Source organism: Erythrolamprus reginae, chromosome 2 (assembly GCF_031021105.1).
Source record: "Erythrolamprus reginae isolate rEryReg1 chromosome 2, rEryReg1.hap1, whole genome shotgun sequence".
Taxonomy (NCBI): Eukaryota; Metazoa; Chordata; class Lepidosauria; order Squamata; family Dipsadidae; genus Erythrolamprus; species Erythrolamprus reginae.
Window position 1 is genome coordinate 187,955,023 of NC_091951.1, and position 26,159 is coordinate 187,981,181.

Consider the following 26,159-nt stretch of genomic DNA (forward strand, 5'->3'; position numbering starts at 1 on the left):
CTCATATATCATATATCTTTTCTTCCTTTCATATATCTTACAAACATAGAAACATAGAAGTCTGACGGCAGAAAAAGACCTCCTGGTCCATCTAGTCTGCCCTTATACTATTTTCTGTATTTTATCTTAGGATGGATATATGTTTATCCCAGGCATGTTTAAATTCAGTTACTGTGGATTTATCTACCACGTCTGCTGGAAGTTTGTTCCAAGGATCTACTACTCTTTCAGTAAAATAATCTCCTCCTCTACTTTTATATCTTTTCTTTATATATAATACTTCATGTCTATCCTCTTCAATATGTATTGTGTATTGGACAAAATAAATAAATAAATAATAAATAAATAAATAAATAATTGATTGATTCCATAGCACCTATTTATTGAAGCTTGTTGCAGAGATTAAAGGAAAGGCTGTCATCTACAAGCTTTTAAAGCTCTATGAAGTACAGTATTATATAAGTCTTAAGTGTTCTTAATTACTAGATTATTAACTCATTAACATTTAATTCACCAACAACTCACCAACAAAAACAGTTCTGTTTTTTTCTCATTCACTTATGGTAATAGTTGCTAATTGCTTCTCTTCCTTTTGATTTCTGCTGCCAAGTTGCTTACTTAATAAATAATAATAATAATAATAATAATAATAATAATAATTTATTAGATTTGTATGCTGCCCCTCTCCATACACTTGGAGTAGCTTGTTTGTTTGTTTGTTTTTGCTTGCTTGCTTGCTTTGGGCAAATATATAGGTTTTATTTCATTTTGTTAGAAAATATATATGTGAAAAAAACTTTTTCTTAAGAGGAATGCTGGAGTTGATATGACTACTTGAGTTCTGCTCAACTGGTTGAAGAATGTTCTTCTAAATGGAGGGCTTAAGCCAAATGTTTCTTATTGATTGTCTATGCTTTAATCCTCCTCCAATTCTATTTTTAACCTTAGTTAAATAAAAAGAAGAAGATGGTTCAAATAGCCAAATATATCTTTTTGTTGCTCATATCTAAATGGGCCTTTAAAAGAAACATTTTGCGACACTATGACCTGAACAAATGTACCGCCAAACTGTAAATTTCAGAGCCAGCACACATTATTGAAGTGCTTTTTAAAAAAGAATTGCAACAGACTTATAGGAAGGCAACCTTACTATGAAAACCAGTTGAACATTTTTGAAAACAGATTACGGTATTTCATTTTAAATGTAGAGGAGGATTTTCCAGGAAATTTCAGTGCCTGAGAAAACCCACCAAGAAGATCTTGAAGAATATTTTCAGCAGAGAAAAGAAAATGAACAATATCCTTGATTATTGTGTCTCATCATTCCATAACAAAAGAAGAAAAGTCACAGAAAACAGTGATGGTGGCAGGATATAGCTGTTTGCACATTTTAGTTTACAACTCTCGGAACAGTAAATTATTACCCCTTAAGGTTTAATTAGATGGAGAAAGCCTGTAGAAATTTCAGAAGGCAGAGGAGTTGTTGAATAAGATTTCCTGTGGTTAAGGGTGGAGAACGAATTACTCCCCTTATTACCAAAACCAGAATAAATTATGCAACAGGAGAGAAACTGTGGACTTTTGTTTTTATGGCTAGTGTGTCTTTGTGTTTGAATGCATAACCCTGCTCTGATATTAAAACACAAAAGCGTATTCTGATACTTTAATCCACAATCGCAGCTACAATGTGCTTGCAGACCGAAGGCTTGGACAGTTTGCATACAGTAAATAGGAAGCAGAGGCTTAATCACAAATTGTGCGTGACAAATGAGAGGAAGAAGAGGATTGACATACCTAGCTTGCTCTCCTATGCCTGTCCTCCTTTAGGTACAGTATAGTAGTACATGTTTTCCTTTCTCTCTCTATTATTATTATTATTATTATTATTATTATTATTATTATTATTATTATTATCATTTAGATTTGTATGCCGACCCTCTCTGAGGACTCAGAGCGGCTCACAACAAGCAATACAAAATACAAATCCAATATTAAAAACAGTTAAAAAACCCTTATTAAAAACAATCATGAGACCCAAACAAACCATACATAAACAAAACAGCCAAGGGGTATATCAATGTCCCCATGCCTGGCGACACAGGTGGATTTTCAGGAGTTTACGAAAGGCAAGGAGGGTGGGGGCAGTCCTAATCTCAGGGGGGAGTTGATTTCAGAGGGCCAGGGCCACTACAGAGAAGGCTCTTCCCCTGGGTCCCGCCAGACGGCATTGTTGTGTCGAATGAACCCGGAGAAGACCAACTCTGTGGGACCTAATCGGTCGCTGGGATTCGTGCGGCAGAAGGCGGTCCCGAAAGTATTCTGGTCCAATGCCATATAGGGCTTGCTGCTTATCCTAAAAATGTGAATCTAGAATAAGTTTGGTCTAGTGGTTAAGGCAACAGGCTAGAAAGCAGGAGATTCTGGGTTCTAGTTCTGCCTTAGCCATGAAAGCTAACTGGAAGACTTTGGGTTAGTCACCTCTCTTGCAGCCTAACTCATATCATAGGATTGTCATTGAGAAAATAGAAAAAAGGAAGGAGTATTAGTTGCCTGTGTTCACCACCTTGAGTTATTTATAAAAATAATAAAGGTGGGATATAATATAATTTAATTAATATAATATAATTTATAATATAATTTATAGAGAAGTTAAGCCTGCTGGGGATGACTTATTTACCTTTCCATTTATAGATCCAATCCTGTTTCTCACAGCAAGTTAAATAAACTGACTTTGAATGGCAGTATGTAGGGAGGGCAAAATATGACACTGAATACTGTACTGGAATTGGTGTCTGAACTGGAAAAACATGTGTAATATGCTGGTCCGAGTTGCCTTCCAGGCAACAAAATACATTGGGCTGATGCTGCACTGACAGAGAAAAGGCAAGACCAATCCTAATGCTTCTAGATCAGTGGTGGGTTGCTACTGGTTCGCCCCAGTTCAGGCAAACCAATAGTGATAGCAGCGGGAGGCTCCGCCCACCTACCCGGATGTCATGACAGATGATCTGTGCATGTGCAGAATGTGCAGTGTGCATGCACATGAACGAAGCAAACACATGTGCGTGCACACCTACAAACCGGTAGCAAAGGTAATTGAAGCCTGTTACTGTTCTATTTGCACATGTCTGTTAAGCATTTTGTATTCCTCCCATTGGCCAGACTTCAGAAACATCTCCTCTCTGCTGGGAGCAAGTTCAGTGATATTCTTAACTCTTGAACAAACATGCTCATGTACCAAGAATTGGGCAGCAGTGGAGAAGCTCAGCTCAAGGACAAAATAGGAGTAATCCAGAGTACAGTAGGCACATCTAAACTAGGGATCTGGAGGGCAAGAAGAATGGTATTCTGCTTTCTATACCATTCAAAACAATATGTTACGGAGGTGGATTTGTGTTTTCTATCAAATTATGTTCATTACTAGGGTATTGGTTTCAAGATTTTACTTTTTTTTCAACTAAGCCAGACCAGGGATGGGCTCCTACGGGAATGGTCAGGAACGCAGTTCTGGTAATCCCTAGAGCACCCAATTTGCACTGAAAGATGTTGAAACGAAATGCATAAGCCACAACCACAGTGTGGTAATAAAAATTTTGGTAGCCCGTCACTGAGCCAGACATACAATTTCATTAATGCGATTTGATTGAGTTAGGCTGATTGGTGTGGACTAACAGAACATTTGGAACATTTGTATTGTGTATTGTCTTGTTGTGAGCCACTCCGAGTTCTCAGAGAGGGGCAGCATACAAATCTAATAAATTATTATTATTATTATTATTATTATTATTATTATTATGTTTGACTTCTTATTGTTCTGTATTTATTTGTATTTGTATTTATGTTACTGTTGTAAGCTGCCCAGATTCCTTCAGGATTGTGTGGCATAGAAGTCAAATGAATGAACGAACAAACAAACAAACAAACAAATAAATCAATTTGCATACAATATATGATTAATCAAGGCAATTATAACTGTTCCAAACCCTCTGGAACAAACAGGTGACTGGATTCAACAGTAATACATATTGGGAATGGCTGCACTGCAGGCGCATGATTGTGTATGGCTGTTTTATGAATTCTGAATGGCCTCTTATTGATACTTGTTTTTTCCTGTCAAAAGATCCACATAGTGATCTTTTAGTGCTCTGGCAATTAGTCTCTAATTGGAGGGATTATAAGGATTCTTTCAGTGATCTCTTGCTTCACAATTTATTTGTGATTAATTTAGTTTAGGTTAATCCATGCAACCAGCTCCTAGAAAGAAGAAGAATGATGTGTTTTACCTACCCAGTGGTGGGTTCCTACCGGGGTGGTAGGCGACTGCAAACCGGTAGCAGCCGCCAGAACGCACAATTTGCATGTGACCACTCAGGTGCCGATCCGTTGGACGGCGCCACCTTTCCCCCGGATTTTATATTTTTTTCGTTTCCTGTCCATGCGCAGCAGCAAAATCTTGCAAAGGGATGCCCGTGCATGCGGGATTTTGATGATTTTTTCCAAAAAATTCACCAAAATTGTGCACATGCGCGCATCCCCTTGTGAGATTTTGGCATGTGTTTGCTTCCTATGCATGCGCAAAATGAAGCAAAATTCTACAAAGGATGCGTGCGCAGGTACACACACACCCAAATCAAGAGGATGCGTGCGCAGCGCACCTGCCTCTTACCTGATATTTTCAATTTCTTGCATATATTGTTGAAGTATGTTGCAAACTATGATAATTTATCAAAAAGGCAAGATATTAAATGTTTACATTATTATTATTTTTAAAAATCTATTATGACAGCCAAAATGTTTACCTATGAATATCATGGCATTCAAACTTCATCTAGAAATAATTACAAAACAAGATCATAAAATAACTCACAATTTTACCAAACTTCCAAATTATCTGTTTTCAGTGTTCTTATGTAGAACTTGCAAAAAAGGGGAGCAAGAGTGGCCAAATCTTATAAAATTTCATGACGTGACAAAATTTTGGAAGGGAGGGTTTTTTTGTGTGTGGGGGGGAGAGTGTGCACAGAAATACAACAGATTTATGTGATGAGAATCACAGACCAAATACATTTTCCAGTCCTGTTCTCACTTTAATCAAGTTCTGTGAAAAGCTGAATGAAAAGATCAATATCACAGATCTACTGTATTATTCAGAGTATAAGACGCAGCGGAATATAGGACGCACCTTAGGTTTTGGGAAGGAAAACAGGGGGGGAAACCTGTCTGCCAGACATTCATCTGGCTAATGTCCTTAGTCTGGTCAGCTTCAGCACATTATTTGGAGAGAGTAACAATGAAAGAGCTTGCAAGCTGGTAATTGCTGGGAACATCATTAACAAGTGGTTAGGGCTGGAAAGAAACATTCGGAGCAAGTAGAGCAATAAAAAATAGCCTACAAAGACCTAGTGCAGTGATAGAAACATAGAAACATAGAAGATTGACAGCAGAAAAAGACCTCATGGTCCATCTAGTCTGCCCTTATACTATTTCCTGTATTTTATCTTACAATGGATATATTTTTATCCCAGGCATGTTTAAATTCAGTTACTGTGGATTTATCTACCACGTCTGCTGGAAGTTTGTTCCAAGGATCTACTACTCTTTCAGTAAAATAATATTTTCTCATGTTGCTTTTGATCTTTCCCCCAACTAACCTTAGATTGTGCCCCCTTGTTCTTGTGTTCACTTTCCTATTAAAAACACTTCCCTCCTGGACCTTATTTAACCCTTTAACATATTTAAATGTTTCGATCATGTCCCCCCTTTCCCTTCTGTCCTCCAGACTATACAGATTGAGTTCATTAAGTCTTTCCTGATACCTTTTATGCTTAAGACCTTCCACCATTCTTGTAGGCCGTCTTTGGACCCGTTCAATTTTGTCAATATCTTTTTGTAGGTGAGGTCTCCAGAACTGAATACAGTATTCCAAATGTGGTCTCACCAGCGCTCTATATAAGGGAATCACAATGGTGAATTTTTTTCCCCTCGGGTGCCGAAAGAGCATGGGTGCACGCTACCGCACATGCGCGAGTGCCAACACCCATAATTCAATGCCTGGGGAGGGCAAAAACAGCTTCCCCTGTTCCTCCTGGAGCCGAGGGAGGGTAAAAACACCCTCCTACATCACCCGCTCTCTAAAAGCCGAAATGCCCTCCCAGAGCCTCTGTGCAAGCCAAAAATCAGCTGGCCAGCACACACATGCATGTTGGAACTGAGCTAGGGCAACGCTTCACATGCCAGCAGATAGGTACCGTGCCATAGGTACACCATCACTAACCTTGGGCTTGGAAAACATTCTTTGCAGAGAGTAACAATGAAAGAGCCTGCAAGGTAAGAGCTAGGAAGATCGTTAGCACCTAGTTAGGTCTGGAAAAAAAAGCTCAGAAAAAGCTACATTCATAGTATAAGGTGCACTCAAATATTCAGCGTTCTTTAGGGAGGAAAATGGTGCATCTTATACTCGGAAAAATACGTAAGTCCTCAGCTATTTGGAAATATCTAATATCACACAAATGTATTAGACTGGTGTACAAATCCTTTTAAAGTCACAAATCTGTCTGCCAGTGATTAAGAAAGTCTCACTTTCAGAACTGTCTTTTCACAATATATACCTGAAACACATGTTTTATCTGCAACACAAAATTTCTTTAAAAAATATCTGATGTGTGATCTAGTGTAGTAGTCTTCATGGTTTCTGAACCAAATGTCTATTGACAAAACTCTACAAAATCATGCATTTTTTTCATCCACATACAGTATATTTATGATTTTACTGTTTAAATAATCCACTGATTAAATGAGGCTCTAAAAAAGACCTCACTTAATTGAATATTTTAAAGTGTTTGCAGTAAAAGTATTTATTAAAAGCGCTGGTGGAAAACACCATCTAAGAAGAGGCATTTCACATTCCCTCAAGTGCAGGGAACATATGTTGCGATACATCATCTTATTCTGGAATTATGGTTTTTAATCATGTACAAAGATAATCCATGAATTATTTGATTAACCAGTTCAAACTCATGTTTCATCGGTAGATTTCTTTAACTGAGCATCACCTTAATATTATGACAATAAATTTGGATATATTTATTGCAAAAAGTGGGGAAACATAGAAACATAGAAGTCTGACGGCAGAAAAAGACCTCATGGTCCATCTAGTTTGTCCTTATACTATTTTCTGTATTTTATCTTAGGGTGGATATATGTTTATCCCAGGCATGTTTAAATTCAGTTACTGTGGATTTATCTACCACGTCTGCTGGAAGTTTGTTCCAAGGATCTACTACTCTTTCAGTAAAATAATATTTTCTCATGTTGCTTTTGATCTTTCCCCCAACTAACTTCAGATTGTGTCCCCTTGTTCTTGTGTTCACTTTCCTATTAAAAACACTTCCCTCCTGAACCTTATTTAACCCTTTAACATATTTAAATGTTTCGATCATGTCCCCCTTTTCCTTCTGTCCTCCAGACTATACAGATTGAGTTCATTAAGTCTTTCCCGATACGTTTTATGCTTAAGACCTTCCACCATTCTTGTAGCCCGTCTTTGGACCCGTTCAATTTTGTCAATATCTTTTTGTAGGTGAGGTCTCCAGAACTGAACACAGTATTCCAAATGTGGTCTCACCAGCGCTCTATATAGCGGGATCACAATCTCCCTCTTCCTGCTTGTTATACCTCTAGCTATGCAGCCAAGCATCCTACTTGCTTTCCCTACCGCCTGACTGCACTGTTCGCCCATTTTGAGACTATGATTCTGAGGCTATGATTCTGTAGGTTAGGATCAGTTTGTATTTGAGGTGATGGTAGGAAAATATACCAAGCTAAATTAAGGAATGTGAAATATTTTCTTTGTGTGCTTTAGTCACTACTAATTATCTTCTGGCTTTCTTCCCCTTAGATTGCTCTTATTGTTTCAAAGCATTATTTATTACTTATTGCAAATTCATGAAGAATGAAGCGAGTGAAAATTAAATTTTATTTCATTTGTGGCTGAGAGGGGAAGAATATGCCAAGAGAATTAAAAATATAATGGGTAATTCCTGCTACCTCTGGAAGTTTCTGCTCTTCAAACAATTCCAAACATCTTTGTGACATACATGGCAAAAGCATGGAAATCTAACATCATGGAACATTTTGGAGAGAAGCCTAAGTCATAATTCACCTGATGGTAATAGAAATGGGTTATTGCAATGAAACATTATTATCTAAAAAGATACCCACTCACTCATATTACACAATGGAAGTCTAAAATTATCTGTCTGCAGCACCAACGGCAGAAATGTCCACTAAGCCTTCCTTTTCGCTCACTTCTGCTACTGAGGTATCTGAATCGGAGAAAGCATTGGACACACTATTTAAGTGGCTGGCAGCATGGAACAAGCTGCAAAAGACTGCATCAGAGTGATGGAAGGCGATGGAGAAATGATAGCTTGAAGCAATTACACAACTATGCACATAAGGACAACTGTTTAAAATCTCGGAAGATCAAATAGCTAGAAGTCCTACTGTAATTAGTTAGGTATTTGACAAATATTATTACTTTAGGTCTGTACAGATCCGGATTCATTTATCCTGTGTATTTTCTGTTTTCTCTCATACCCCTTATGTCAGTTTAATATTCATGACAAATTCCAGACAAGTAGTAGCCAAATTAATTCATGGAAACAAATCTATCAAAGAGTATGTAGAGAACATCTTAAACATTTCAACTAGAACACAGTACATGTATAAAAATTATCTTGGCCGAAGTCCACTTTGTAAGTTGCTGTTAAAGATTCTGGACTCCTGGCCTTTATTATTATTATTATTATTATTATTATTACTTACTTACTTACTTACTTACTTACTTACTTACTTACTTACTTACTTACTTACTTACTTACTTACTGATTGATTGATTGGATTTGTATGCCACCCCTCTCCGGAGACTCGGAGCGGCTAACAGTGACAATAAAACAGTGTACAATAGTAATTTGGTATTAGAAATGATTAAAAATCTATTAATATAAAAACCAAACATACATACACACATACCATGCATAGAATTGTAAAGGCCTAGGGGGAAAGAGGATCTCAATTCCCCCATTCCTGGCGGCAGAGGTGGGTTTTAAGTTGTTTACGAAAGGCAAGGAGGGTGGGGGCAGTTCTAATCTCTGGGGGGAGTTGGTTCCAGAGGGCCGGGGCTGCCACAGAGAAGGCTCTTCCCCTGGGTCCCGCCAGGCGACATTGCTTAGTTGACGGGACCCAGAGAAGATCCACTCTGTGGGACCTAACTGGTTGCTGGGATTCGTGCAGCAGAAGGCGGTCTCTGAGGTAATCTGGTCCGGTGCCATGAAGGGCTTTATAGGTCATAACCAACACTTTGAATTGTGACCCGAAACTGATCGGCAACCAATGCAGACTGCGGAGTGTTGGAGTAACATGGGCATATTTGGGAAAGCCCATGATTGCTCTTGCAGCTGCATTCTGCACGATCTGAAGTTTCCGAACATTTTTCAAAGGTAGCCCCATGTAGAGAGCATTACAGTAGTCAAGATGATCAAGTTCTTAAGATGATCTGTTGCTGTTGTTGTTGGAAACAATGAAGAAAGAATAGCAATAGCATTTAGACTTATATACTGCTTCACTGTCCTTTACAGCCCTAAGTGGTTTATAGAGTCAGCCTATTGCTCCCCAACAATCTGGCTTCTCTTTTTACCGACCTTGGAAGAATGAAAGGCTGAGTCTGCCTTGAGCTGGTGAGAATTGAACTGCCAAATTGCAGTCAGATGGCAGTCAGCAGAAGTAGCCTGCAGTGTTGCATTCTAACCACTACACCCCCACAGCTGCAGTTAGCAGTTTTTGAGGACTGGAGCAATCCATCTCCCTTGTAAACCTTTCGAACATTTCTTTCCATTGGAAAAAAACCTAACAGTATACCATAAGGCTGTTTCCCCACTTCTTTAAAATAGCTAACGTCATCATTACAACTGAGATAAAATTCAGCTACAAATCCACTTGCTTTAGGAGAAGGAATTGAGTCTTCTTCAGCCACCTCTTGTTAAAGTACAATAAATCTCTTACAATTTTCAGGCGGCTCTTTCTTGTTCTAGCAAGATTCTTCCCCAAAGCATCTTAGGAACCATAGATTTCCTCCTAAGAAATTGCTAAAACCTCCTCACATAAACAGAATTCCCAAAGTGCTAAGAAAAAAGAGTAATGATTAAATTATATCTGTGCTGAGAAGCTACAAGAAAAAGGAGTTATCGATAGACAAAAGCTCAATAGTAGCACTCAGCAGGTCATATTCCTCCTACACTTCCTTTGCTTTCAGTCACTACTATCTCCACTTGTGGAAAAGTGGAATCCTATATCAGTGACAGAAAGTCTTCTCTCTGTTGGAGAACTTGCAAAAATCCCTAACTGCCAGAGCGGATAATATTTGGATAGCTGTGTGAATCACATTGATTATTTTATACTTCCGATGCAACACATGTATTTTGAAATGTTACTGGCACAGTTTTCTGGTATAACTGTTGTTGTGATTAGCTCTGGCCCAGCTCCTGCCCCAAGGACTGTGGATGTGGGGGAGACATCCACATGCTGCAGGCCTGTTTTGCCCCCCCCCATGTGGAATCTGATGATGAAGGCTCCTCTGACCAAGAAGACGTGAATGACAGGGAGGAAGAGAGTGTGGCAGGAAGCTCAGAAGGAGATCAATTATCTAGCTCCTCCTTGGATTCAGAACAAGAGTTAATGATACAGCCACACATGCATAGAGCGATGCATAGGCAACAACAACTGAGAGATTATTATCAAAGAAAATGAGGCCACCCGTGGTTGGGTGGGGCTGTGGTAATTAGTGAGGCTGCTATAAATAGCAGCCTGTGGGTTTGGCCATTGTGGAGGATTATCTGATCGTTGTGTTTCGGGACTGCTTTATTGACTTTGACCTTTTGTGTGCTGATTTTTCCCCGCTTTGAAACTAAACCAGAGCAAAGTGTGTTTCACTTTGTGAAAGAAGAAGGACTGTGAATTACCTCACAGCTGCAAGCTAAGTATCACAGAACTGATAAGGGACTTGTACAAATTACCAGTTTGTTTGGAGACGAGTGCTCTTTACTCTACAAAAAGAGGGCTTAGTTTATTTGAATTTTCGGTATAAAGAACATTGTTTTGAATTTTCAAACGTGTGTGTGTCTGAAATTTGTACCTGTGAATTTTTGGGAGGAGTCTACCAGAGAGCCCGACAGAACAACTGTGTGGGATGTTTCTTGTTTGATTCTCAAGGTTGGATAAATAAGTTTGGATGCCATTACCCTTAGCTACCCTAACTTTGAACCTTAACTACCATAACTTAGGGTGAAGGGTGAGATATGATACTTAGCTGTGAGGGGGAGAGGGGAAGTCACTGTGGAAAGCACCAAATATCTGAAAGTAATTGTTCCAGGACCTTCTTCCTCCATTCTCTTTTGTGGTCCGTTATCGCCGCTCACTCTTTGCTTTTCTCATGTATATTTCAACAGAGACAGGTCCTGCAATTTCCTCATCCTCTCTGTTGGGATGTTGCACAAGAGAGAAAAAGTACACCCAAAACGTCTGTCAGAGCTCCAGGGACAGGGGAAGAAAATGCATAAAGGCTTTTTTAGCAGAGCTCCAAAATGTTAACATTCTCATGCTCATTTCTCTCACCTTCAAGCAAAAATCAGGTAAATGACACAAGAGTTTTAGATGAGTGAAAATAACCCTGTCCACAGTTCCCCCCTGTCCTGAAAATTAAGCCACTTCAGAGGGAATTTAGAAAGTGGGCCTAGAGGATTCTAGCCGAGTGGGGATAAATCTAGAATAAGACATTATTCATCTTTTCTAACCTGGTTGAACTGTGACTCCCGTTGTTTATGCTCATTAATAACATACATTGGAAGAGATGGGAACTGTAGTTGAATAACTATCTCAGACATTAACACCCTTGAAAATGTCCAAAGATACTTCACCAGAAGAGCCCTTCACTCCTCCACTCAAAATAGAGACTAGACTTTCAATCCTGGGCCTAGAAAGTTTAGAACTAAGACACCTTAAACAAGATCTAAGTATTGCCCACAAGATCATATGCTGCAACGTCCTGCCTGTCGGTGACTACTTCAGCTTCAATCACAACAACACAAGAGCACACAACAGATTGAAACTTAATGCTAATCGCTCCAAACTTGACTGTAAAAAATATGACTTCAGTAACCGAGTTGTCGAAGCGTGGAACTCATTACAGGACTCCATAGTGTCATCCCCAAACCCCCAACACTTTACCCTTAGATTATCTACGGTTGACCTATCCAGATTCCTAAGAGGTCAGTAAGGGGCGAGTACAAGTGCACTAGAGTGCCTTCCATCCCCTGTCCAATTGCTCTCCTATATCTCCTATACCTTTCTTCTATTCGTATATCTCTTCTTCTATTCTTTCATTGATATGTTCTATTACTATATCTTCTTTTCTATTCTTTCTTAGATATATTTTACTATGAGTATCTCCTCTATAACCTTCATCATGTATTTTACTGTGTGTGTGTGTGTGTGTTTGTGTATGTATGTGTGTGTATATATATACAGTATATATATACAGTATATATATACAGTATATATATATATATATATATATATATATATATATATATATATATATATATATATATATGTTTTCGTAGATTTTCACGGGTACAGGTATGACGGTCTTGGTATATTCGGGTTTCTTCCCGTGTAGGATTTGGAAATTTCTGGCGACGTTTCGATGAGGTCCCACTCATCATCTTCAGGCTGGTGTTTCTGTCCTTGTTCTCAGGCGAACACCTGTTCGCCTGAGAACAAGGACAGAAACACCAGCCTGAAGATGATGAGTGGGACCTCATCGAAACGTCGCCAGAAATTTCCAAATCCTACACGGGAAGAAACCCGAATATACCAAGACCGTCATATATATATATATATATATATATACCCACTAAAAGTCTCATTGTGTATTGGACAAAATAAATAAATAAAATAAAAATAAAATAATATCCAGCAACTGACAGGAGTTATTTCATCAGATTCATGATCTGAAAACATGGATGGCCAGTGTCTACCACAGGGGTGTCAACTCAAGGCCCGCAGCCTGGATTCGGCCTGCGAGGTACTGAGATCCGGCCCACAGCAGGGCTGACCTGGAAAGAGCAAAAAAGGACTAGCCCACAGAGCCACTGACAGAGAAAACAGAACTCAAGAGGGCCCTGCACATTTCCATTGGCAGAGGATTTCAGGAAGTTGTTGCAGCTGAAAACGAAGCTTGGGAGTCCGTTTTTGCTGGAAGAGCGCTTAGGCCTCTGCAAGCACCTCCGACATGTGTTATATCAAGCTGGCCCTGCACCCTGGCCAGGCAAGATCAAATATAACCCTAATTCGTCCCTCAATTAAATCGAGTTTGACACCCATGGTCTACTAAATATAATCTTTATGTTCAAAGAAAGTGTTGTGGTAAGCAAGAGAATATTCTATGCATGTACTATGGGGGCAGAGGGTATTTTTTGCTAGGCAATAAGTAAGTAATCAATCTGGATGGAATGTGGTATTTACACACAAACCCTAAGAATGTCCCATACTACTTCTGAATGGATAACAATTAATTCATCCCGCACCCTTAAAACCACAGCCTGATGATAAAGCATATGTACGATAGACATTTTTAGTTTGAACCATCATTAACTGGTCATAGGGAAGACCTCTATTCAAAATTTTGTAAAGCAGGTTGTTCTTGTCAGTCAAAATCAATAGTCCTGAGCTAGACAGACCTGAAGGGAAGTAAATTCCTATCCTGAGACTTTGCAGTTGGTCTATCAAGCAGCTGCTTGCTTCTCATCCTCCCATTCAATTGTGCTGCAAATGACCTTGAAATTCACTTGGCAACAATGCATATACAGTATTCATAATCAAATATGGCCATTGAAGAAGATGTGGTTCTTTGTGTTACTGCAAAACCCGATGCATATATGGGACTATAAAGTAGTCCCAGTTTTGCTTCTTAGCACATACACTGTTTATGTCTGAATTGTTATATTCCCACATATAACATTTATTCACATGTTCCCTAAATGGGACACAGGAATGAGGACATGCAAGTATGTGAGTTTTAAATCCCTTATCAATGTATAGTGGAGCATACCCATTGATGTATATTGACCCATAGTAAGTTTGGTAGAAGATCCCTACTTCTACCCCTAGAACAGCATCTGAAATTTTTTGCAGACTTCCACTTGAGAAAAAAATAAGGTAATGACACCTATATACACCCAGAAGAGGGCGGTAGACTGAAAACATATGCACATGTATGTATACACATGTACTGAAATATATATCTGCACATACACAACACATAGTCCCGCATGCTCAAAACACCCCATATTGCAATGAATTTAAAATGTGAGTTTGCAATTGCATCCTTATAAATCATAGGCAATGTAGGTTGGATCAATAATAGTTCTTGAACACTGCATATCATATAGGACGAAAGAACATTAGTGAAAGAGTCTATAGCAGAGATGGTGAACCTTTTTTTCCTTGGGTGTCAAAAGAGTGTGGATGTACGCTATCGCACAAGATACACTCAAAATTCAATGCCTGGGGAGGATGAAAACAGCTTCCCCCGCTCTCCAGAGGCCCTCTGAAGACCAGAAATGGCCTGTTTCCCAACTTCTGATCGGCGCAGTAGGCTCGTGTTTCACCTTCCCCAGGCTCCAAAGGCTTCCCTGGAGCCAGGGGAAGCTAAAAATGCTCTTCCCCCAACCCTCCAGAGGCTCTCTGGAAACAAAAAACGCCCTCCCAGAGCCTCTGTGTGAGCCAAAAATCAGCTGGCTGGCACACACATGCATGTTGGTGCTGAGCTAGGGCAACGGCTCAAGTGCCAGCAGATATGGCTCCGCGTGCTATGGGTTTGCCATCATAGAATATTCAAAGACAGAGGGAACTGTTCAATTTAGTAGAAGGGAAAATAAATTAGATGTAACCAAAGACTTCTAGTCAAAACTTCCATCTTACCATCTTCTTCATATCATAGTATATACAACTTGCTAAGCCAGAACCGAACATCCACATAATGGCTAAGCATATATATGAACTGGCTTACTGATTCTTACTATATAGTAACCTCTTCATCAAGATTGTACCGGAAATGCAATCCATATGAATGTACTATAAAGCATAGAGGATAAATCAATAAGATACAATTGTTCTCTAACTCAAATAGTCTTTTCAGTTATTCTGGTAGATATGCTAGCTAGCTAGTAGATATTCATCCCCTGCCAAATAGTTTTTCAGGTATTTGAAATAATACTACAATCCTAAAACCCCCCTCTTTACTGGAGGTTAAAAATGCATTGAGCCTATATACACTATAGTTTTTGACCACTTCTAGTATTTTACAAAACACCCAAAAATATCTGCAGCCAATAACTTTGCTTTGCCCTCTGATGATTATCAAACCCTGTGGCTGCATGTTCAGCTCTCAGTTTACCTATTGGCATTATGCAGAGTGATTTGGTCCAAGTTTATGAAAGAGCCAAATAAGAAATTGAGCTCATCCCCATTGCACTATGCTAGCTCACATGCTTCGTCTATTACTACGTCAGCCATAACATCCAAACTTTGTTCCTAGCTTTAAGTTATGAAAAAAAATTAATCCTGGTGCATTTCACTAGACAAAATTGTTAACAACTTCCATTATTGAATATTATGGAATCTGAAAAAACATTTTATTTTTACATCACATTTTATATTACATTACATACAGTATCAGCAGTAGAGACCTCCAAATTTCTAGGTTCTATCATATCTCAATACCTAAAATGATCACCTAACATCAAAAACATCATTAAAAAAGCACAACAAAGAATGTTCTTTCTGCGCCAACTCAGGAAGCTCACACTGCCCAAGGAGCTGCTGATACAGTTCTACAGAGGAATCATTGAGTCTGTCATCTGCACCTCTATAACTGTCTGGTTTGGTGCTGCAACCCAACAGGACCGACACAGACTTCAGAGGAGAATCAGAACTGCAGAAAAAACAATTGCTGCCAACCTGCCTTCCACTGAGGACTTGCATACTGCACGAGTCAAAAAGAGGGCAGTGAAAATATTTACTGACCCTTCGCATCCTGGACATAAACTGTTCCAATTCCTACCCTCAAAACGTCGCTACAGAGCACTGAACACCAAGACAACTAGACACAAGAACAGTTTTTCCCCAAATGCCATCACTCTACTAAACAAATAATTCCCCCAACATTGTCAAACTATTTTCTAAATCTGCAATACTACTGTACTAGTTTTTTCTCATCATACCTATCACCCATTTGTTCCAACTTATGACTGTATGACTGTAACTTGTTGCTTGTATCTTTAAGATTTTTATTTTATTGATTGTTTCTTGATTGCTTATTTGTACCCTATGAGAATCATGTTGTACCTCATGATTCTTGACAAACGTATATTTTTCTTTTATGTACACTGAGAGCATATGCACCAAAGACAAATTCCTTGTGTGTCCAATCACACTTGGTCAATAAAGAATTCTATTCTATTCTATTCTATTCTATTCTATTCTAAGCATAACTCATGTTATGGAAGCAAATTTCCCAAGCATGTATATTGTAAAAGAACTACTATTAATCCAACTTAGAAAGTGTCTGCCAATACTCAAGTATTTGATCTATCTGATATTGGCAATGAATGCTTCATATTTTATTTGCTTACTACATTTAGCTAGAGATCTACTAGATAATGAGAGCTACCTTATTTGAATCCCATGACAACAATGCTATGAAATGGATAAGGCAGACTATGTTTACTCATGATCTGTGTAGAGTTATCTCTATGTTTTCCTGGTATGAGCTTACAAGAACATTCAAAAGACTTGCTGATATATATAAAAGTATCTTTGTATCATGGAATGGTATTTGTGCACTCAATTGGCTGCATGCTGCACTGTTTGTAAGTGAACTTCTACAGTTACACTTTCTAGTGGTTATAATCATGTTCAACAGACAGAGTCTTGTGGCAACTTACAAACCAACAAATTTATTACAGGAAATTTATCAACATCTGAGGATTGTAGTCCAGGAAAGTTTATGCCATAATAAATTTGTTAGGCATTCAGAGACCACAAATTTCTTTCTCATTTTTACAGTTATAGGTTCCCCTATGCAAGCAGAATATTGTTGCTTATGTACAGTTTTGTGTGCTTCACTTTCATTCATGTTTGCACCGATCTCCTGCTCCCTTAGAAGTTCAGACTTCACTAGAAAGTTATATTTTCTCCAGTCAAAGCCATGTTGCCTAAAAAGAGTAACTCAATGGGTATTATCTCAAAGTCCCTGAACAAAATATCACATTGACACACCTGCAATTTCCACATCGGAATTGATGGGTGAGCAAACAAAAAGCAAAAAAAAAAATCCCTTCATTTGCTTCCCATTTTTCATTCTCACATATTCCCCATCAAATCCCTTGAGTCCTATTCTACAGAACTTAGAACATCTATTTCCACGGATGAAGGATTTAAAAATCAAGCAAAATCCTAATGCCTAGAGGCAGGAACTACAGTCCAGCAGAATTTGCTCCTTGGGGAACCTTTTGAAGGTGATGCGCAGCTCCATGGGCCAAGGAACTGACTGGTCTTGGAGTTTCAAACACACATTTGGTTAGAGGTCCCATCCCCCCCCCTCAAAAAAAAGCTTGCCTGGTTAGGCATTCAGGTACAGAAATAGCATCCACCCTCCCTCCTTCCCTAACAGGAGTGGAAACAATGATATCCTTTGAGGCTGTGGCATGGCCCCTTACCTGCTGAAATTCCTAGCCGTCTAGCCAGGTGTGCAGCTTGGGGGGTGGGGAAGAAAAGGCTTTCCTCCAGGATGTGCAGCAAAAAGGACCCCCGATTTCCCCCACATGTAAGCGCCTTCCACCTCTCCAGGCCCAGTTGCTATGGGGCTTCAGGGTGCCTCCATCGCTGCTGCTGCTGCTGTTCCAGACTCCAGGTGGCCAGAGCTGTACAGTGCGAGCCCCGCCTCGCCTCGCTGGGGGCTGCTGATATTACATAACAGGAGCCGCCCCTGTGCAAGGGGCAGGGAAACCACAGTGCTGGTGGTGGTGGAGTTGGCCCTAGCAGTATATTTTTTTCCCTCCCAAGAAACCTTGTGCTGAACTCTTTCCAAGAAAGACGCTCCACAGAACAGCTTCCTATCTTAAGTTTTCAGCGCTCAGGAAAAGAAAACAAGCAGATCACTACAAGACAGTAGGGCACACATGTAACAAAAGGAGGAAAAATAGAGAAATGATCTGAGCTCCTCTGAGGTTACCACACAGTCAACCAAACCAGAGAACGGGGTTTATAGTAAGAATAAGGAAGAACAATCAAGACCACACTTAATTACAACACAGGCATGAATGGGATACACCCACACTGTGTCGGCATCCACAAGGGCATTCAGTCCAGACACTATGCATACATTGTTTGCAAAGGTTACACAGCAAAGACAATCCTGTAGTGACTGGACTAAAGAGATATTTGGCAATTAGATCTTGCCCCCCTGACCAATAAATGTGATTGTTTGATTGATTAATAGATTGGGTTTTTACCTGTAGTTTTTTAATGCATTAGACTTGTCTTGTACGTTTTGTTTTTATATTTATCCTGTGAGCCGCCCCGAGTTTTCGGAGAAGGGAGGCATACAAATCTAAATAATAATAATAATAATAATAATAATAATAATAATAATAATAATAATAATAATTCCTAGGGGACCGCAGAATTGAGGAGAAGCAGCTAGAGAAATTAGTGAAATACGAAGATCTAAAAATCGAGCTGCAATGACTCTGGCATAAGCCAGTGAAAGTGGTCCCAGTGGTACTTGGCACGCTGGGTGCAGTGCCAAAGGATCTCAGCGGACATTTGAAAACCATCGGAATTGACAAAATCTCCATCTGTCAATTGCAAAAGGCCGCTTTACTGGGATCAGCAAACATAATTCGCCACTACATCATGCAGTCTTAGGTGCTTGGGAAGCGCCTGACTGGCGATGAAATACGAAATCCAGCATAGTGATCTCGTTTGCTGTGTTGTATTGACATAATAATAATAATAATAATAATAATAATAATAATAATAATAATAATAATACATAATTTATCTTTATAATGAAATGCCCATTCCTTCTCCCAAATGACAGAAACCAAAAATTGTACCCATTTTTCAAACCCAATAGGTATTTAAAAACTGGTTTGACTGCTTGCAAGACATATTTCAAAGGCGTTTAGGAATTATGACTTTGGGACATTTCCAAAATCCTTAAAACACTTACCGGTAACTGGCATGTTAGAGTCCAATTCTCAAGTCGCCTGAGATAAGCTACAGCAGTTAAACAAGGTTATGTCAATAGGTTATTTTTTGTCAAATGATCAGAGGTGTCACACTTAAGTTCTTTAAAACCTGCTAGGTGGTGCTAGCATGGTATGTGATTTCTTAATTTGTAATTTTTCCCCACTAAGCCCTAAGTGTCCATTTCACTACTACAGTAATTTTGTGTTTTTATATTTTATGGCACTGAAAGTCATCTTCTCAACCTGATGGCGAGTGAACATAATTAATCATTATCCTTTAATATATAATAAAAACACTTTCCCTGTCTCCTAGCTTGCACAATTGGGAAGGTATATACTGTATCTGTATAGAAATTCTGCTTTAATGTAGAAGGATATCTTATTTATAAAAAGGAAAGTTATAAAGTTGCTCTCAAGTTTCATATTCGAAGCTTAGTTCGGGCATGTATTGTTGAATTTTGGATGTATGATGTATATATATGGGGAACAATGAATGAACTATGGTCCTTTAAAGATATGTACTGTAGTTCCTAATTCTAAAATTGTATTTTATGTATTGTATTGTTGTTGTTGTGAACTGCACTGAGTCTTTGGACAGGGGCGGCATACAAATCTAATAAATAGAAAAATAAATAGAAAATAGAGCTTATTGTATTGAAGCTTCCTTCCAGCCCAGGAATGGACAGAGAACCTACCTGTGCCTTTAAGACAGGTTCTTCTGCTTTCAAATTTCCCAAGAGTGTAGGGGATGCTGATAAAGAAGTCTTTGTTTTCTTGCTTGAGAGGGATGACCCCTTTGGGAAGGGGTGGGTGGGCTTCTGTAGCAGGTGGAAAAAAGAGGGGGGGAGATGCTTGGATACCAGACTGCTTGCTTCAATTCCCTCCCTTCAACTGCTGCCCATGTTCTATGTAAATTGTAATTGACAAAAATAATTAAGGAACAGATTAGTTACAAGTAAAAATTACTCGGAATCACTATTGTTGGAGGCATGTTACTCTTCTGGTAAGCTAAAGTAATCCTTCGGCAGAGTGGACTTACATAAATTAGATGTTAGGAACATAAGAAATGAGATAATCATTAGAACTTCACCAGAAAAGCTCAGAAAAATATGTCAATTTTTTTAGGCTTATTTAACACGAATAAATGTTTTTCATGAGCTAGGCTATGTATACTAGATGTTATACATTAGAAGAATTTATTACTTAGCCCCCATCCCCAGCAATAATTCTGTGACTTACTATAACAATAAGATGGCAGTGGAAATGCATTAGTTCAATAAGCTAAGAAAGTTGATTTAATTTGCATTTATTAAAAAGAAGCTTACAAATTAAATATAATTTGAATGATGTCTAATTGAAGAAAAGAGTACTTTTTGCTTCCTATATCCCTGCAGTCCCTTCCTCTATGACAGTGTTTCTCAACCTTGGCGTTGCTGGCTGGGGAATTCTGGGAGTTGAAGTCCACACATCTTCAAACTGCCAAGGTTGAGAAACACTGCTCTATGAACACATGAAGCCTGCAATGGAGAATACTCCAATTTTAAAAATAGATCAGGCAACATCCAGTTGTGCTTTGCCTTCCAACAATCACAACAACTGCATACAACCAAACCTGTTCTCTGGTTTAAGAATAGCAATTTCAAAAGCAAATTTAAAGAGAGAAAATTTTTAAAAAATCAGTAGATCTGTCAAAATATGCCAATGGGTTTAAGTGTACTTAAACTTTGCATTGTAAGACATGTAGCAAAGTAAGTGTTTCTAATGAAAAAATAACCATCATTACAGCAAATTTTGAAGAGCAAGAAATAGCGGACATACATAATTTAATATACATTTGCACTGCTAAATGTGTTTTGGGAGGAAAAAAATAATAGAACAATTTTAAAAAGATCACGTGTAGTGTTAATATTATTTTATAATGCCTTAGTAAGGCCACACTTGGAATACTGCATCCAGTTTTGAACACCACGATGTAAAAAAGATGTTGGGATTCTAGAAAGAGTGCAGAGAAGAGCAGCAAAGATGATTAGGGAACTGGAGGCTAAAACATATGAAGAACGGGTGTAGGAACTGGGTATCTCTAGTTTAATGAAAAGAAGAACTAGGGGAGACATGATACCAGTGTTCCAATATCTCAGGGGCTGCCACAAAGAAGAGGGAGCCAGGCTATTCTCCAAAGCACCTGTGGGTAGAACAAGAAGCAATGGGTGGAAACTAAACAAGGAGAGAAGCAACTTAGAACTAAGGAGAAATTTCCTGACAGTTAGAACAATTAACCAGTGGAACAACTTGTCGCAAGAAGTTGTGAATTCTCCAACACTGGAAGTTTTTAAGAAGCGATTGGCCAACCATTTGTTTGAAATGGTACAGGTCCCTTGCCAGCAGGGGGTTGGACTAGAAGACCTCCAAGGTCCCTTCCAATCCTGTTATTCTATTTTATTCTAAGTTGCAAGTGAAAACAGGAAGTCAAGGGAAAAAAATCAAATATTCTTAAGTAATAATGTACTTACTGTTTTCATAAATAAGTGGGCAGTGGGATTTCCTAATGTGCTCATGGAAACCAGTGTTATTTAACAACTGGGCTAAAGAAGATGGAAAATAATACTCAAAGCGGTCATCTGAAATTTTGTGCACACTATAGTTACTTATGAAATCATGGGGAAAACCCCCCAGATAGAAATGTTCATTCAATGTGTCCGCAGTTATGACAAAACCAAAACAGGGGTTGGGATTGTAAGGAAAAAAAGACTGAAAATTAAAACTTCATGCAGAATAATTGAAAAGCGAAGGCAGGAACCTTATATCACGCACAGTTGTTGTGCAACCATAAGAATGTCAGATATCAATTCAACCTCAGAATCCAATCCACTGTAATTATTTTCTGAAATATGCCACACAAATTACAACGAGCTTTTTCTCAGAGAATACACCAGACTCTCGACTGAAGCTAGTGTTGTATTGATCACTGTTTGACTATTTATTTGGCTGGTGCAACTGAGTAAAAAAAAAAAGATGTGTAGTGCTTAATAGTCTAGGAGAAAATATGGAGTGACATGCATAGTTCCTTTTACAAGCTATATAACAATGTCATCAGCTGAATGGGCACGCTGTTGTGTATGGGTCTCTCCCTTTCTAAATCCTTCTCCTACCTTCTTCTGACCCACAGTTGCATCTTTCAAGACTACCCACCACAGGAAGGCAGTTAGTGTGGTTTCTGTGGTGCCTCCTGTCTCCTTCTGCCATATGGACCCCTCAAAACCCTCAAGGGTTAGACCTATTTCTGGATATTCCCTGAAGGCTTCTGTGAGCATAAAAGAAAGGAATTCTGGCCCACTTTGTGAAGAAAACGAAAAGGTTGGAGGAAGGAGAGCTTTAGGACTCTCCAGGTCACTTTTGGAACAGGTCAAAGGGAAATGCAACAACTACAATGGTACCTCTACTTAAGAACTTAATTCGTTCCATGATCAGGTTCTTAAGTAGAAAAGTTTGTAAGTAGAAGCAATTTTTCCCATAGGAATCAATGTAAAAGCAAATAATGCGTGCAAACCCATTAGGAAAGAAATAAAAGCTCGGAATTTGGGTGGGAGGTGGAGGAGGAAGAAGAGGAGGAGGATAGTCGCTGCCCACGAAAGAAGGTGAGGTGAAGGTAATCAAAAAAATCCAAAACTTTAAGGCTTTTTTTTTTAAAAAAAGAGGGACTCTGAGGCGGCGAGGAGGAGCACGCGCTTCTCATATACCCGGTGCAAGGCTGCCTCCCATACACTGCGCCAGAGAGAGAAACCCAGGGGGAATGGCAGGAAACTGGCTGGGCCTTCGTGCCGCTCTCAAATTCCCTGGGAAATTTGTTCTTAAATAGAAAATGGTTCTTAAGAAGAGGCAAAAAAATCTTGAACACCTGGTTCTTATCTAGAAAAGATTTTAAGTAGAGGCGTTCTTAGGTAGAGGTACCACTGTAGTAGAATCATTGCAACAACAAATCACTCTGAAATTTGCAGAAGGGTGGGCATTTAGAAGGGTATTTCCATTCAAGTATAGTTGCCCTCATTATGCCTTATTGATTGTTGCTGCCTGGTAGGCAATTGGCCTTCTAGAAGGAGCATCCAGGCTTCCTTCCCTTCAAGATGTTCTTGGTGATTCAATGGGGAAGGAGAAAGACGGTCAGTTACACTATTGTTCCACTGGAAGAACTGAACGTTTATCCGCGGTACAAGAAACATGCCAAGCCAAAAAATCCCCGGTGCCTGGACCCTACCCCCCACCCTTCCAAGCCACTCCCCTGGGCCTGTGGGATATTATGAAACCAGCAAAGGAGGAGGGGAGGCAGCTGGCTAGGCCAGGAAGGAGCGTTGTGTTGTTATCAGCTCCTCACAATGCATCCGCCTTCCTAACTTCCTGTACAGCAAGCTGTCAGGCCTGGGTGGCAGTTATTCCTAACCCAGGCGCTTCCCTCCACTCCAACAGTCAGATTCCCCAGAGACTCATCTGAACATCCTCACAACGCTGTCCTGCAGAGTTCGGGGGAGGGACCCCTACCCTCCAGCACCGTATGCTATGAGGCAGAAACATGCACATGGGTTTGTGCATTAGCTTGCGGCATCTTATTCCCTCTTCTTCACCAGGGAATGCTTTCATAAATCCAGATTACAGTACTGGACTTTTGAATTGATGCAAAACTTGGTATTCGTCTCTAGATCCTATGGGAAATTTTGGATCTTATAAAACTGCCCTTTAAGTAAGGGGGAAAAGTGGCCATGATAGTTTGCACATCTATGAATATTTTCTTGGAAAGAAAAGTGCATGATAGGATTAAAATATGTGCTGCAAAAAATAAAACACCCAGCAGATGTCAGCAAAATGTGGGAAGTTTTGCTGCCATCTAGTGGTTGGCTGGAGTTGTTTTAAAATTATTATTATTATTATTATTTATTGGATTTGTATGTTGCCCCTCTCCGCAGACTCGGGGCGGCTAACAACAGTAACAAAAACAGCATGTAAATCCAATCCTAAAAATATCTTTAAAAAACCCTTATTTGTAAAACCAAACATACATACAAACAAGCATACCATGCATAAATTGTAAAGGCTTAGGGGGAAAGAATATCTCAGTTCCCCCATGCCTGACGGCAGAGATGGGTTTTTAGGAGCTTACGAAAGGCGAGGAGGGTGGGGGGCAATTCTAATCTCCGGGGGGAGTTGGTTCCAGAGGGTCGGGGCCGCCACAGAGAAGGCTCTTCCCCTGGGCCCCGACAAATGACATTGTTTTGTTGACGGGACCCGGAGAAGGCCAACTCTGTGGGACCTAACCGGTTGCTGGGATTCGTGCGGCAGAAGGCGGTCTCGTAGATACCCTATTTATTTTTATTGCTTTTAATAGAAAAAGAAAAGCAACAAAACAGTACATATACAGTATATTTATTTCTAATACACTTATATAACAATCATTTTTTAAAAATTTATTGTATTTTGCATAAATGAGTTCTTTATCCCCCTTTCTAAGAGGCCTGTAAGGGGAGTGCATAAGCGCACCACTGTGCCTACCGTCCCTGTCCTATTGTCTTCTTTTGTTACTTTTTATCATTACTTATCTAATGTTTTATTTGTACAAATTATCACTCTATAATTGTTTGACAAAACAAACAAACAAACAAATAAAGGAGAAGGGCGCATACAAATACAGTATAATAATAATAATAATAATAATAATAATAATAATAATAATAATAATAATAATAATAATAATAAATATAATTGTCCACACAAAGTCTACGTCTATAGGCAATATGCTCCTAAGTGTCAAGTGCAATCAAGTCTTCTGTTCATTGAGTAAATGTGGCCATACTTTTCTCTTTACAATGCTGAATAGCAGTCTTTATAGTATATACTATATAATTTATATTTGTGTGTGTGTATAAATTTATATATGTAGATGTAGATTAGATAGATAAATAGATATCTAAGATATATAGTTATAGATATACGAGGGTGAGTAAAAACCTAATGCCATTTTCTTTCTTTCAGATGATGTTTTTGATAAACATACCTGATTCCCCCCCCCCCCAATTATAAGTGATTATATCATTTACATTCTGAAATATTTTGTTTCTTATTTTTCAGGTTCGTAGACCTGCAAGGAAAATACAAAATAGCTGCCCCTTTAGAGTTGTATCAAAAATAAAGAGCAGCGATTCAATTCCTTGTTGCTAAGGGGAAACCCCTGTGAACATTCACAGACAATTACAAAATGTTTCTGAAGACAATACTTTAGATTATAGTAATGTATGCAGGTGGATCCATCGTCTGAATGATGAAAACTGTGAATGTAGTCGATAGACCCGTTCTGGCCGTTCATCCTCTACTGTGAATCCTGCCAATAAAGCAAAAGCAGATGCTCTGACGGGCGCATAACTCTTGATGAGTTGGACTTAGAGTGAGCCATGCACTTGGAGTGAGCCATGGAAGTGCTTACAACATTGCCGAATCACTTGGCTTTTCAAAAGTGTGTGCCAGTTGGGCATGGAGAAAGCTGACTACTGAACACAAGACTGAGATAGTCAAAATGCACCAAGACAAATTACTTGTGTGTCCAATCACACTTGGCCAATAAAATATTCCATTCCATTCCATTCTATATATAGATACATTACATATACACATACACATACACACACACACATACTTACACACACATATATATACACACATACATCAAGAATTGTCCTAAAAATGCGAGTTCCAGGTGTATTTATAAATAAAGAGGCAACAGCCATTGTGATCTCTGGAATGTTT

At 39.0% G+C, this 26,159-nt stretch overlaps 1 protein-coding gene and 1 long non-coding RNA gene across 4 annotated transcripts in view; one reads left to right on the plus strand and one right to left on the minus strand.

Moving 5' to 3' along the window:
• The window catches only part of NFE2 (nuclear factor, erythroid 2), a 28,118-nt gene extending 10,047 nt beyond the window's left edge, over window positions 1-18,071 (minus strand). The window contains exon 1 of one of the 3 annotated variants that reach the window (XM_070740840.1): window positions 17,838-18,071. The gene's annotated coding sequence lies outside the window, so the exon portion shown is untranslated. The remainder of the gene's footprint in view (window positions 1-17,837) is intronic. The other 2 variants (XM_070740841.1, XM_070740842.1) reach the window with 2 other exon arrangements.
• On the plus strand, window positions 869-8,971 carry LOC139161555 (uncharacterized). The gene is made up of 2 exons (XR_011558128.1): window positions 869-1,827; window positions 7,898-8,971. It is a non-coding gene; the product is annotated as an uncharacterized lncRNA (long non-coding RNA).
• Window positions 18,072-26,159: the final 8,088 nt, after the last annotated feature.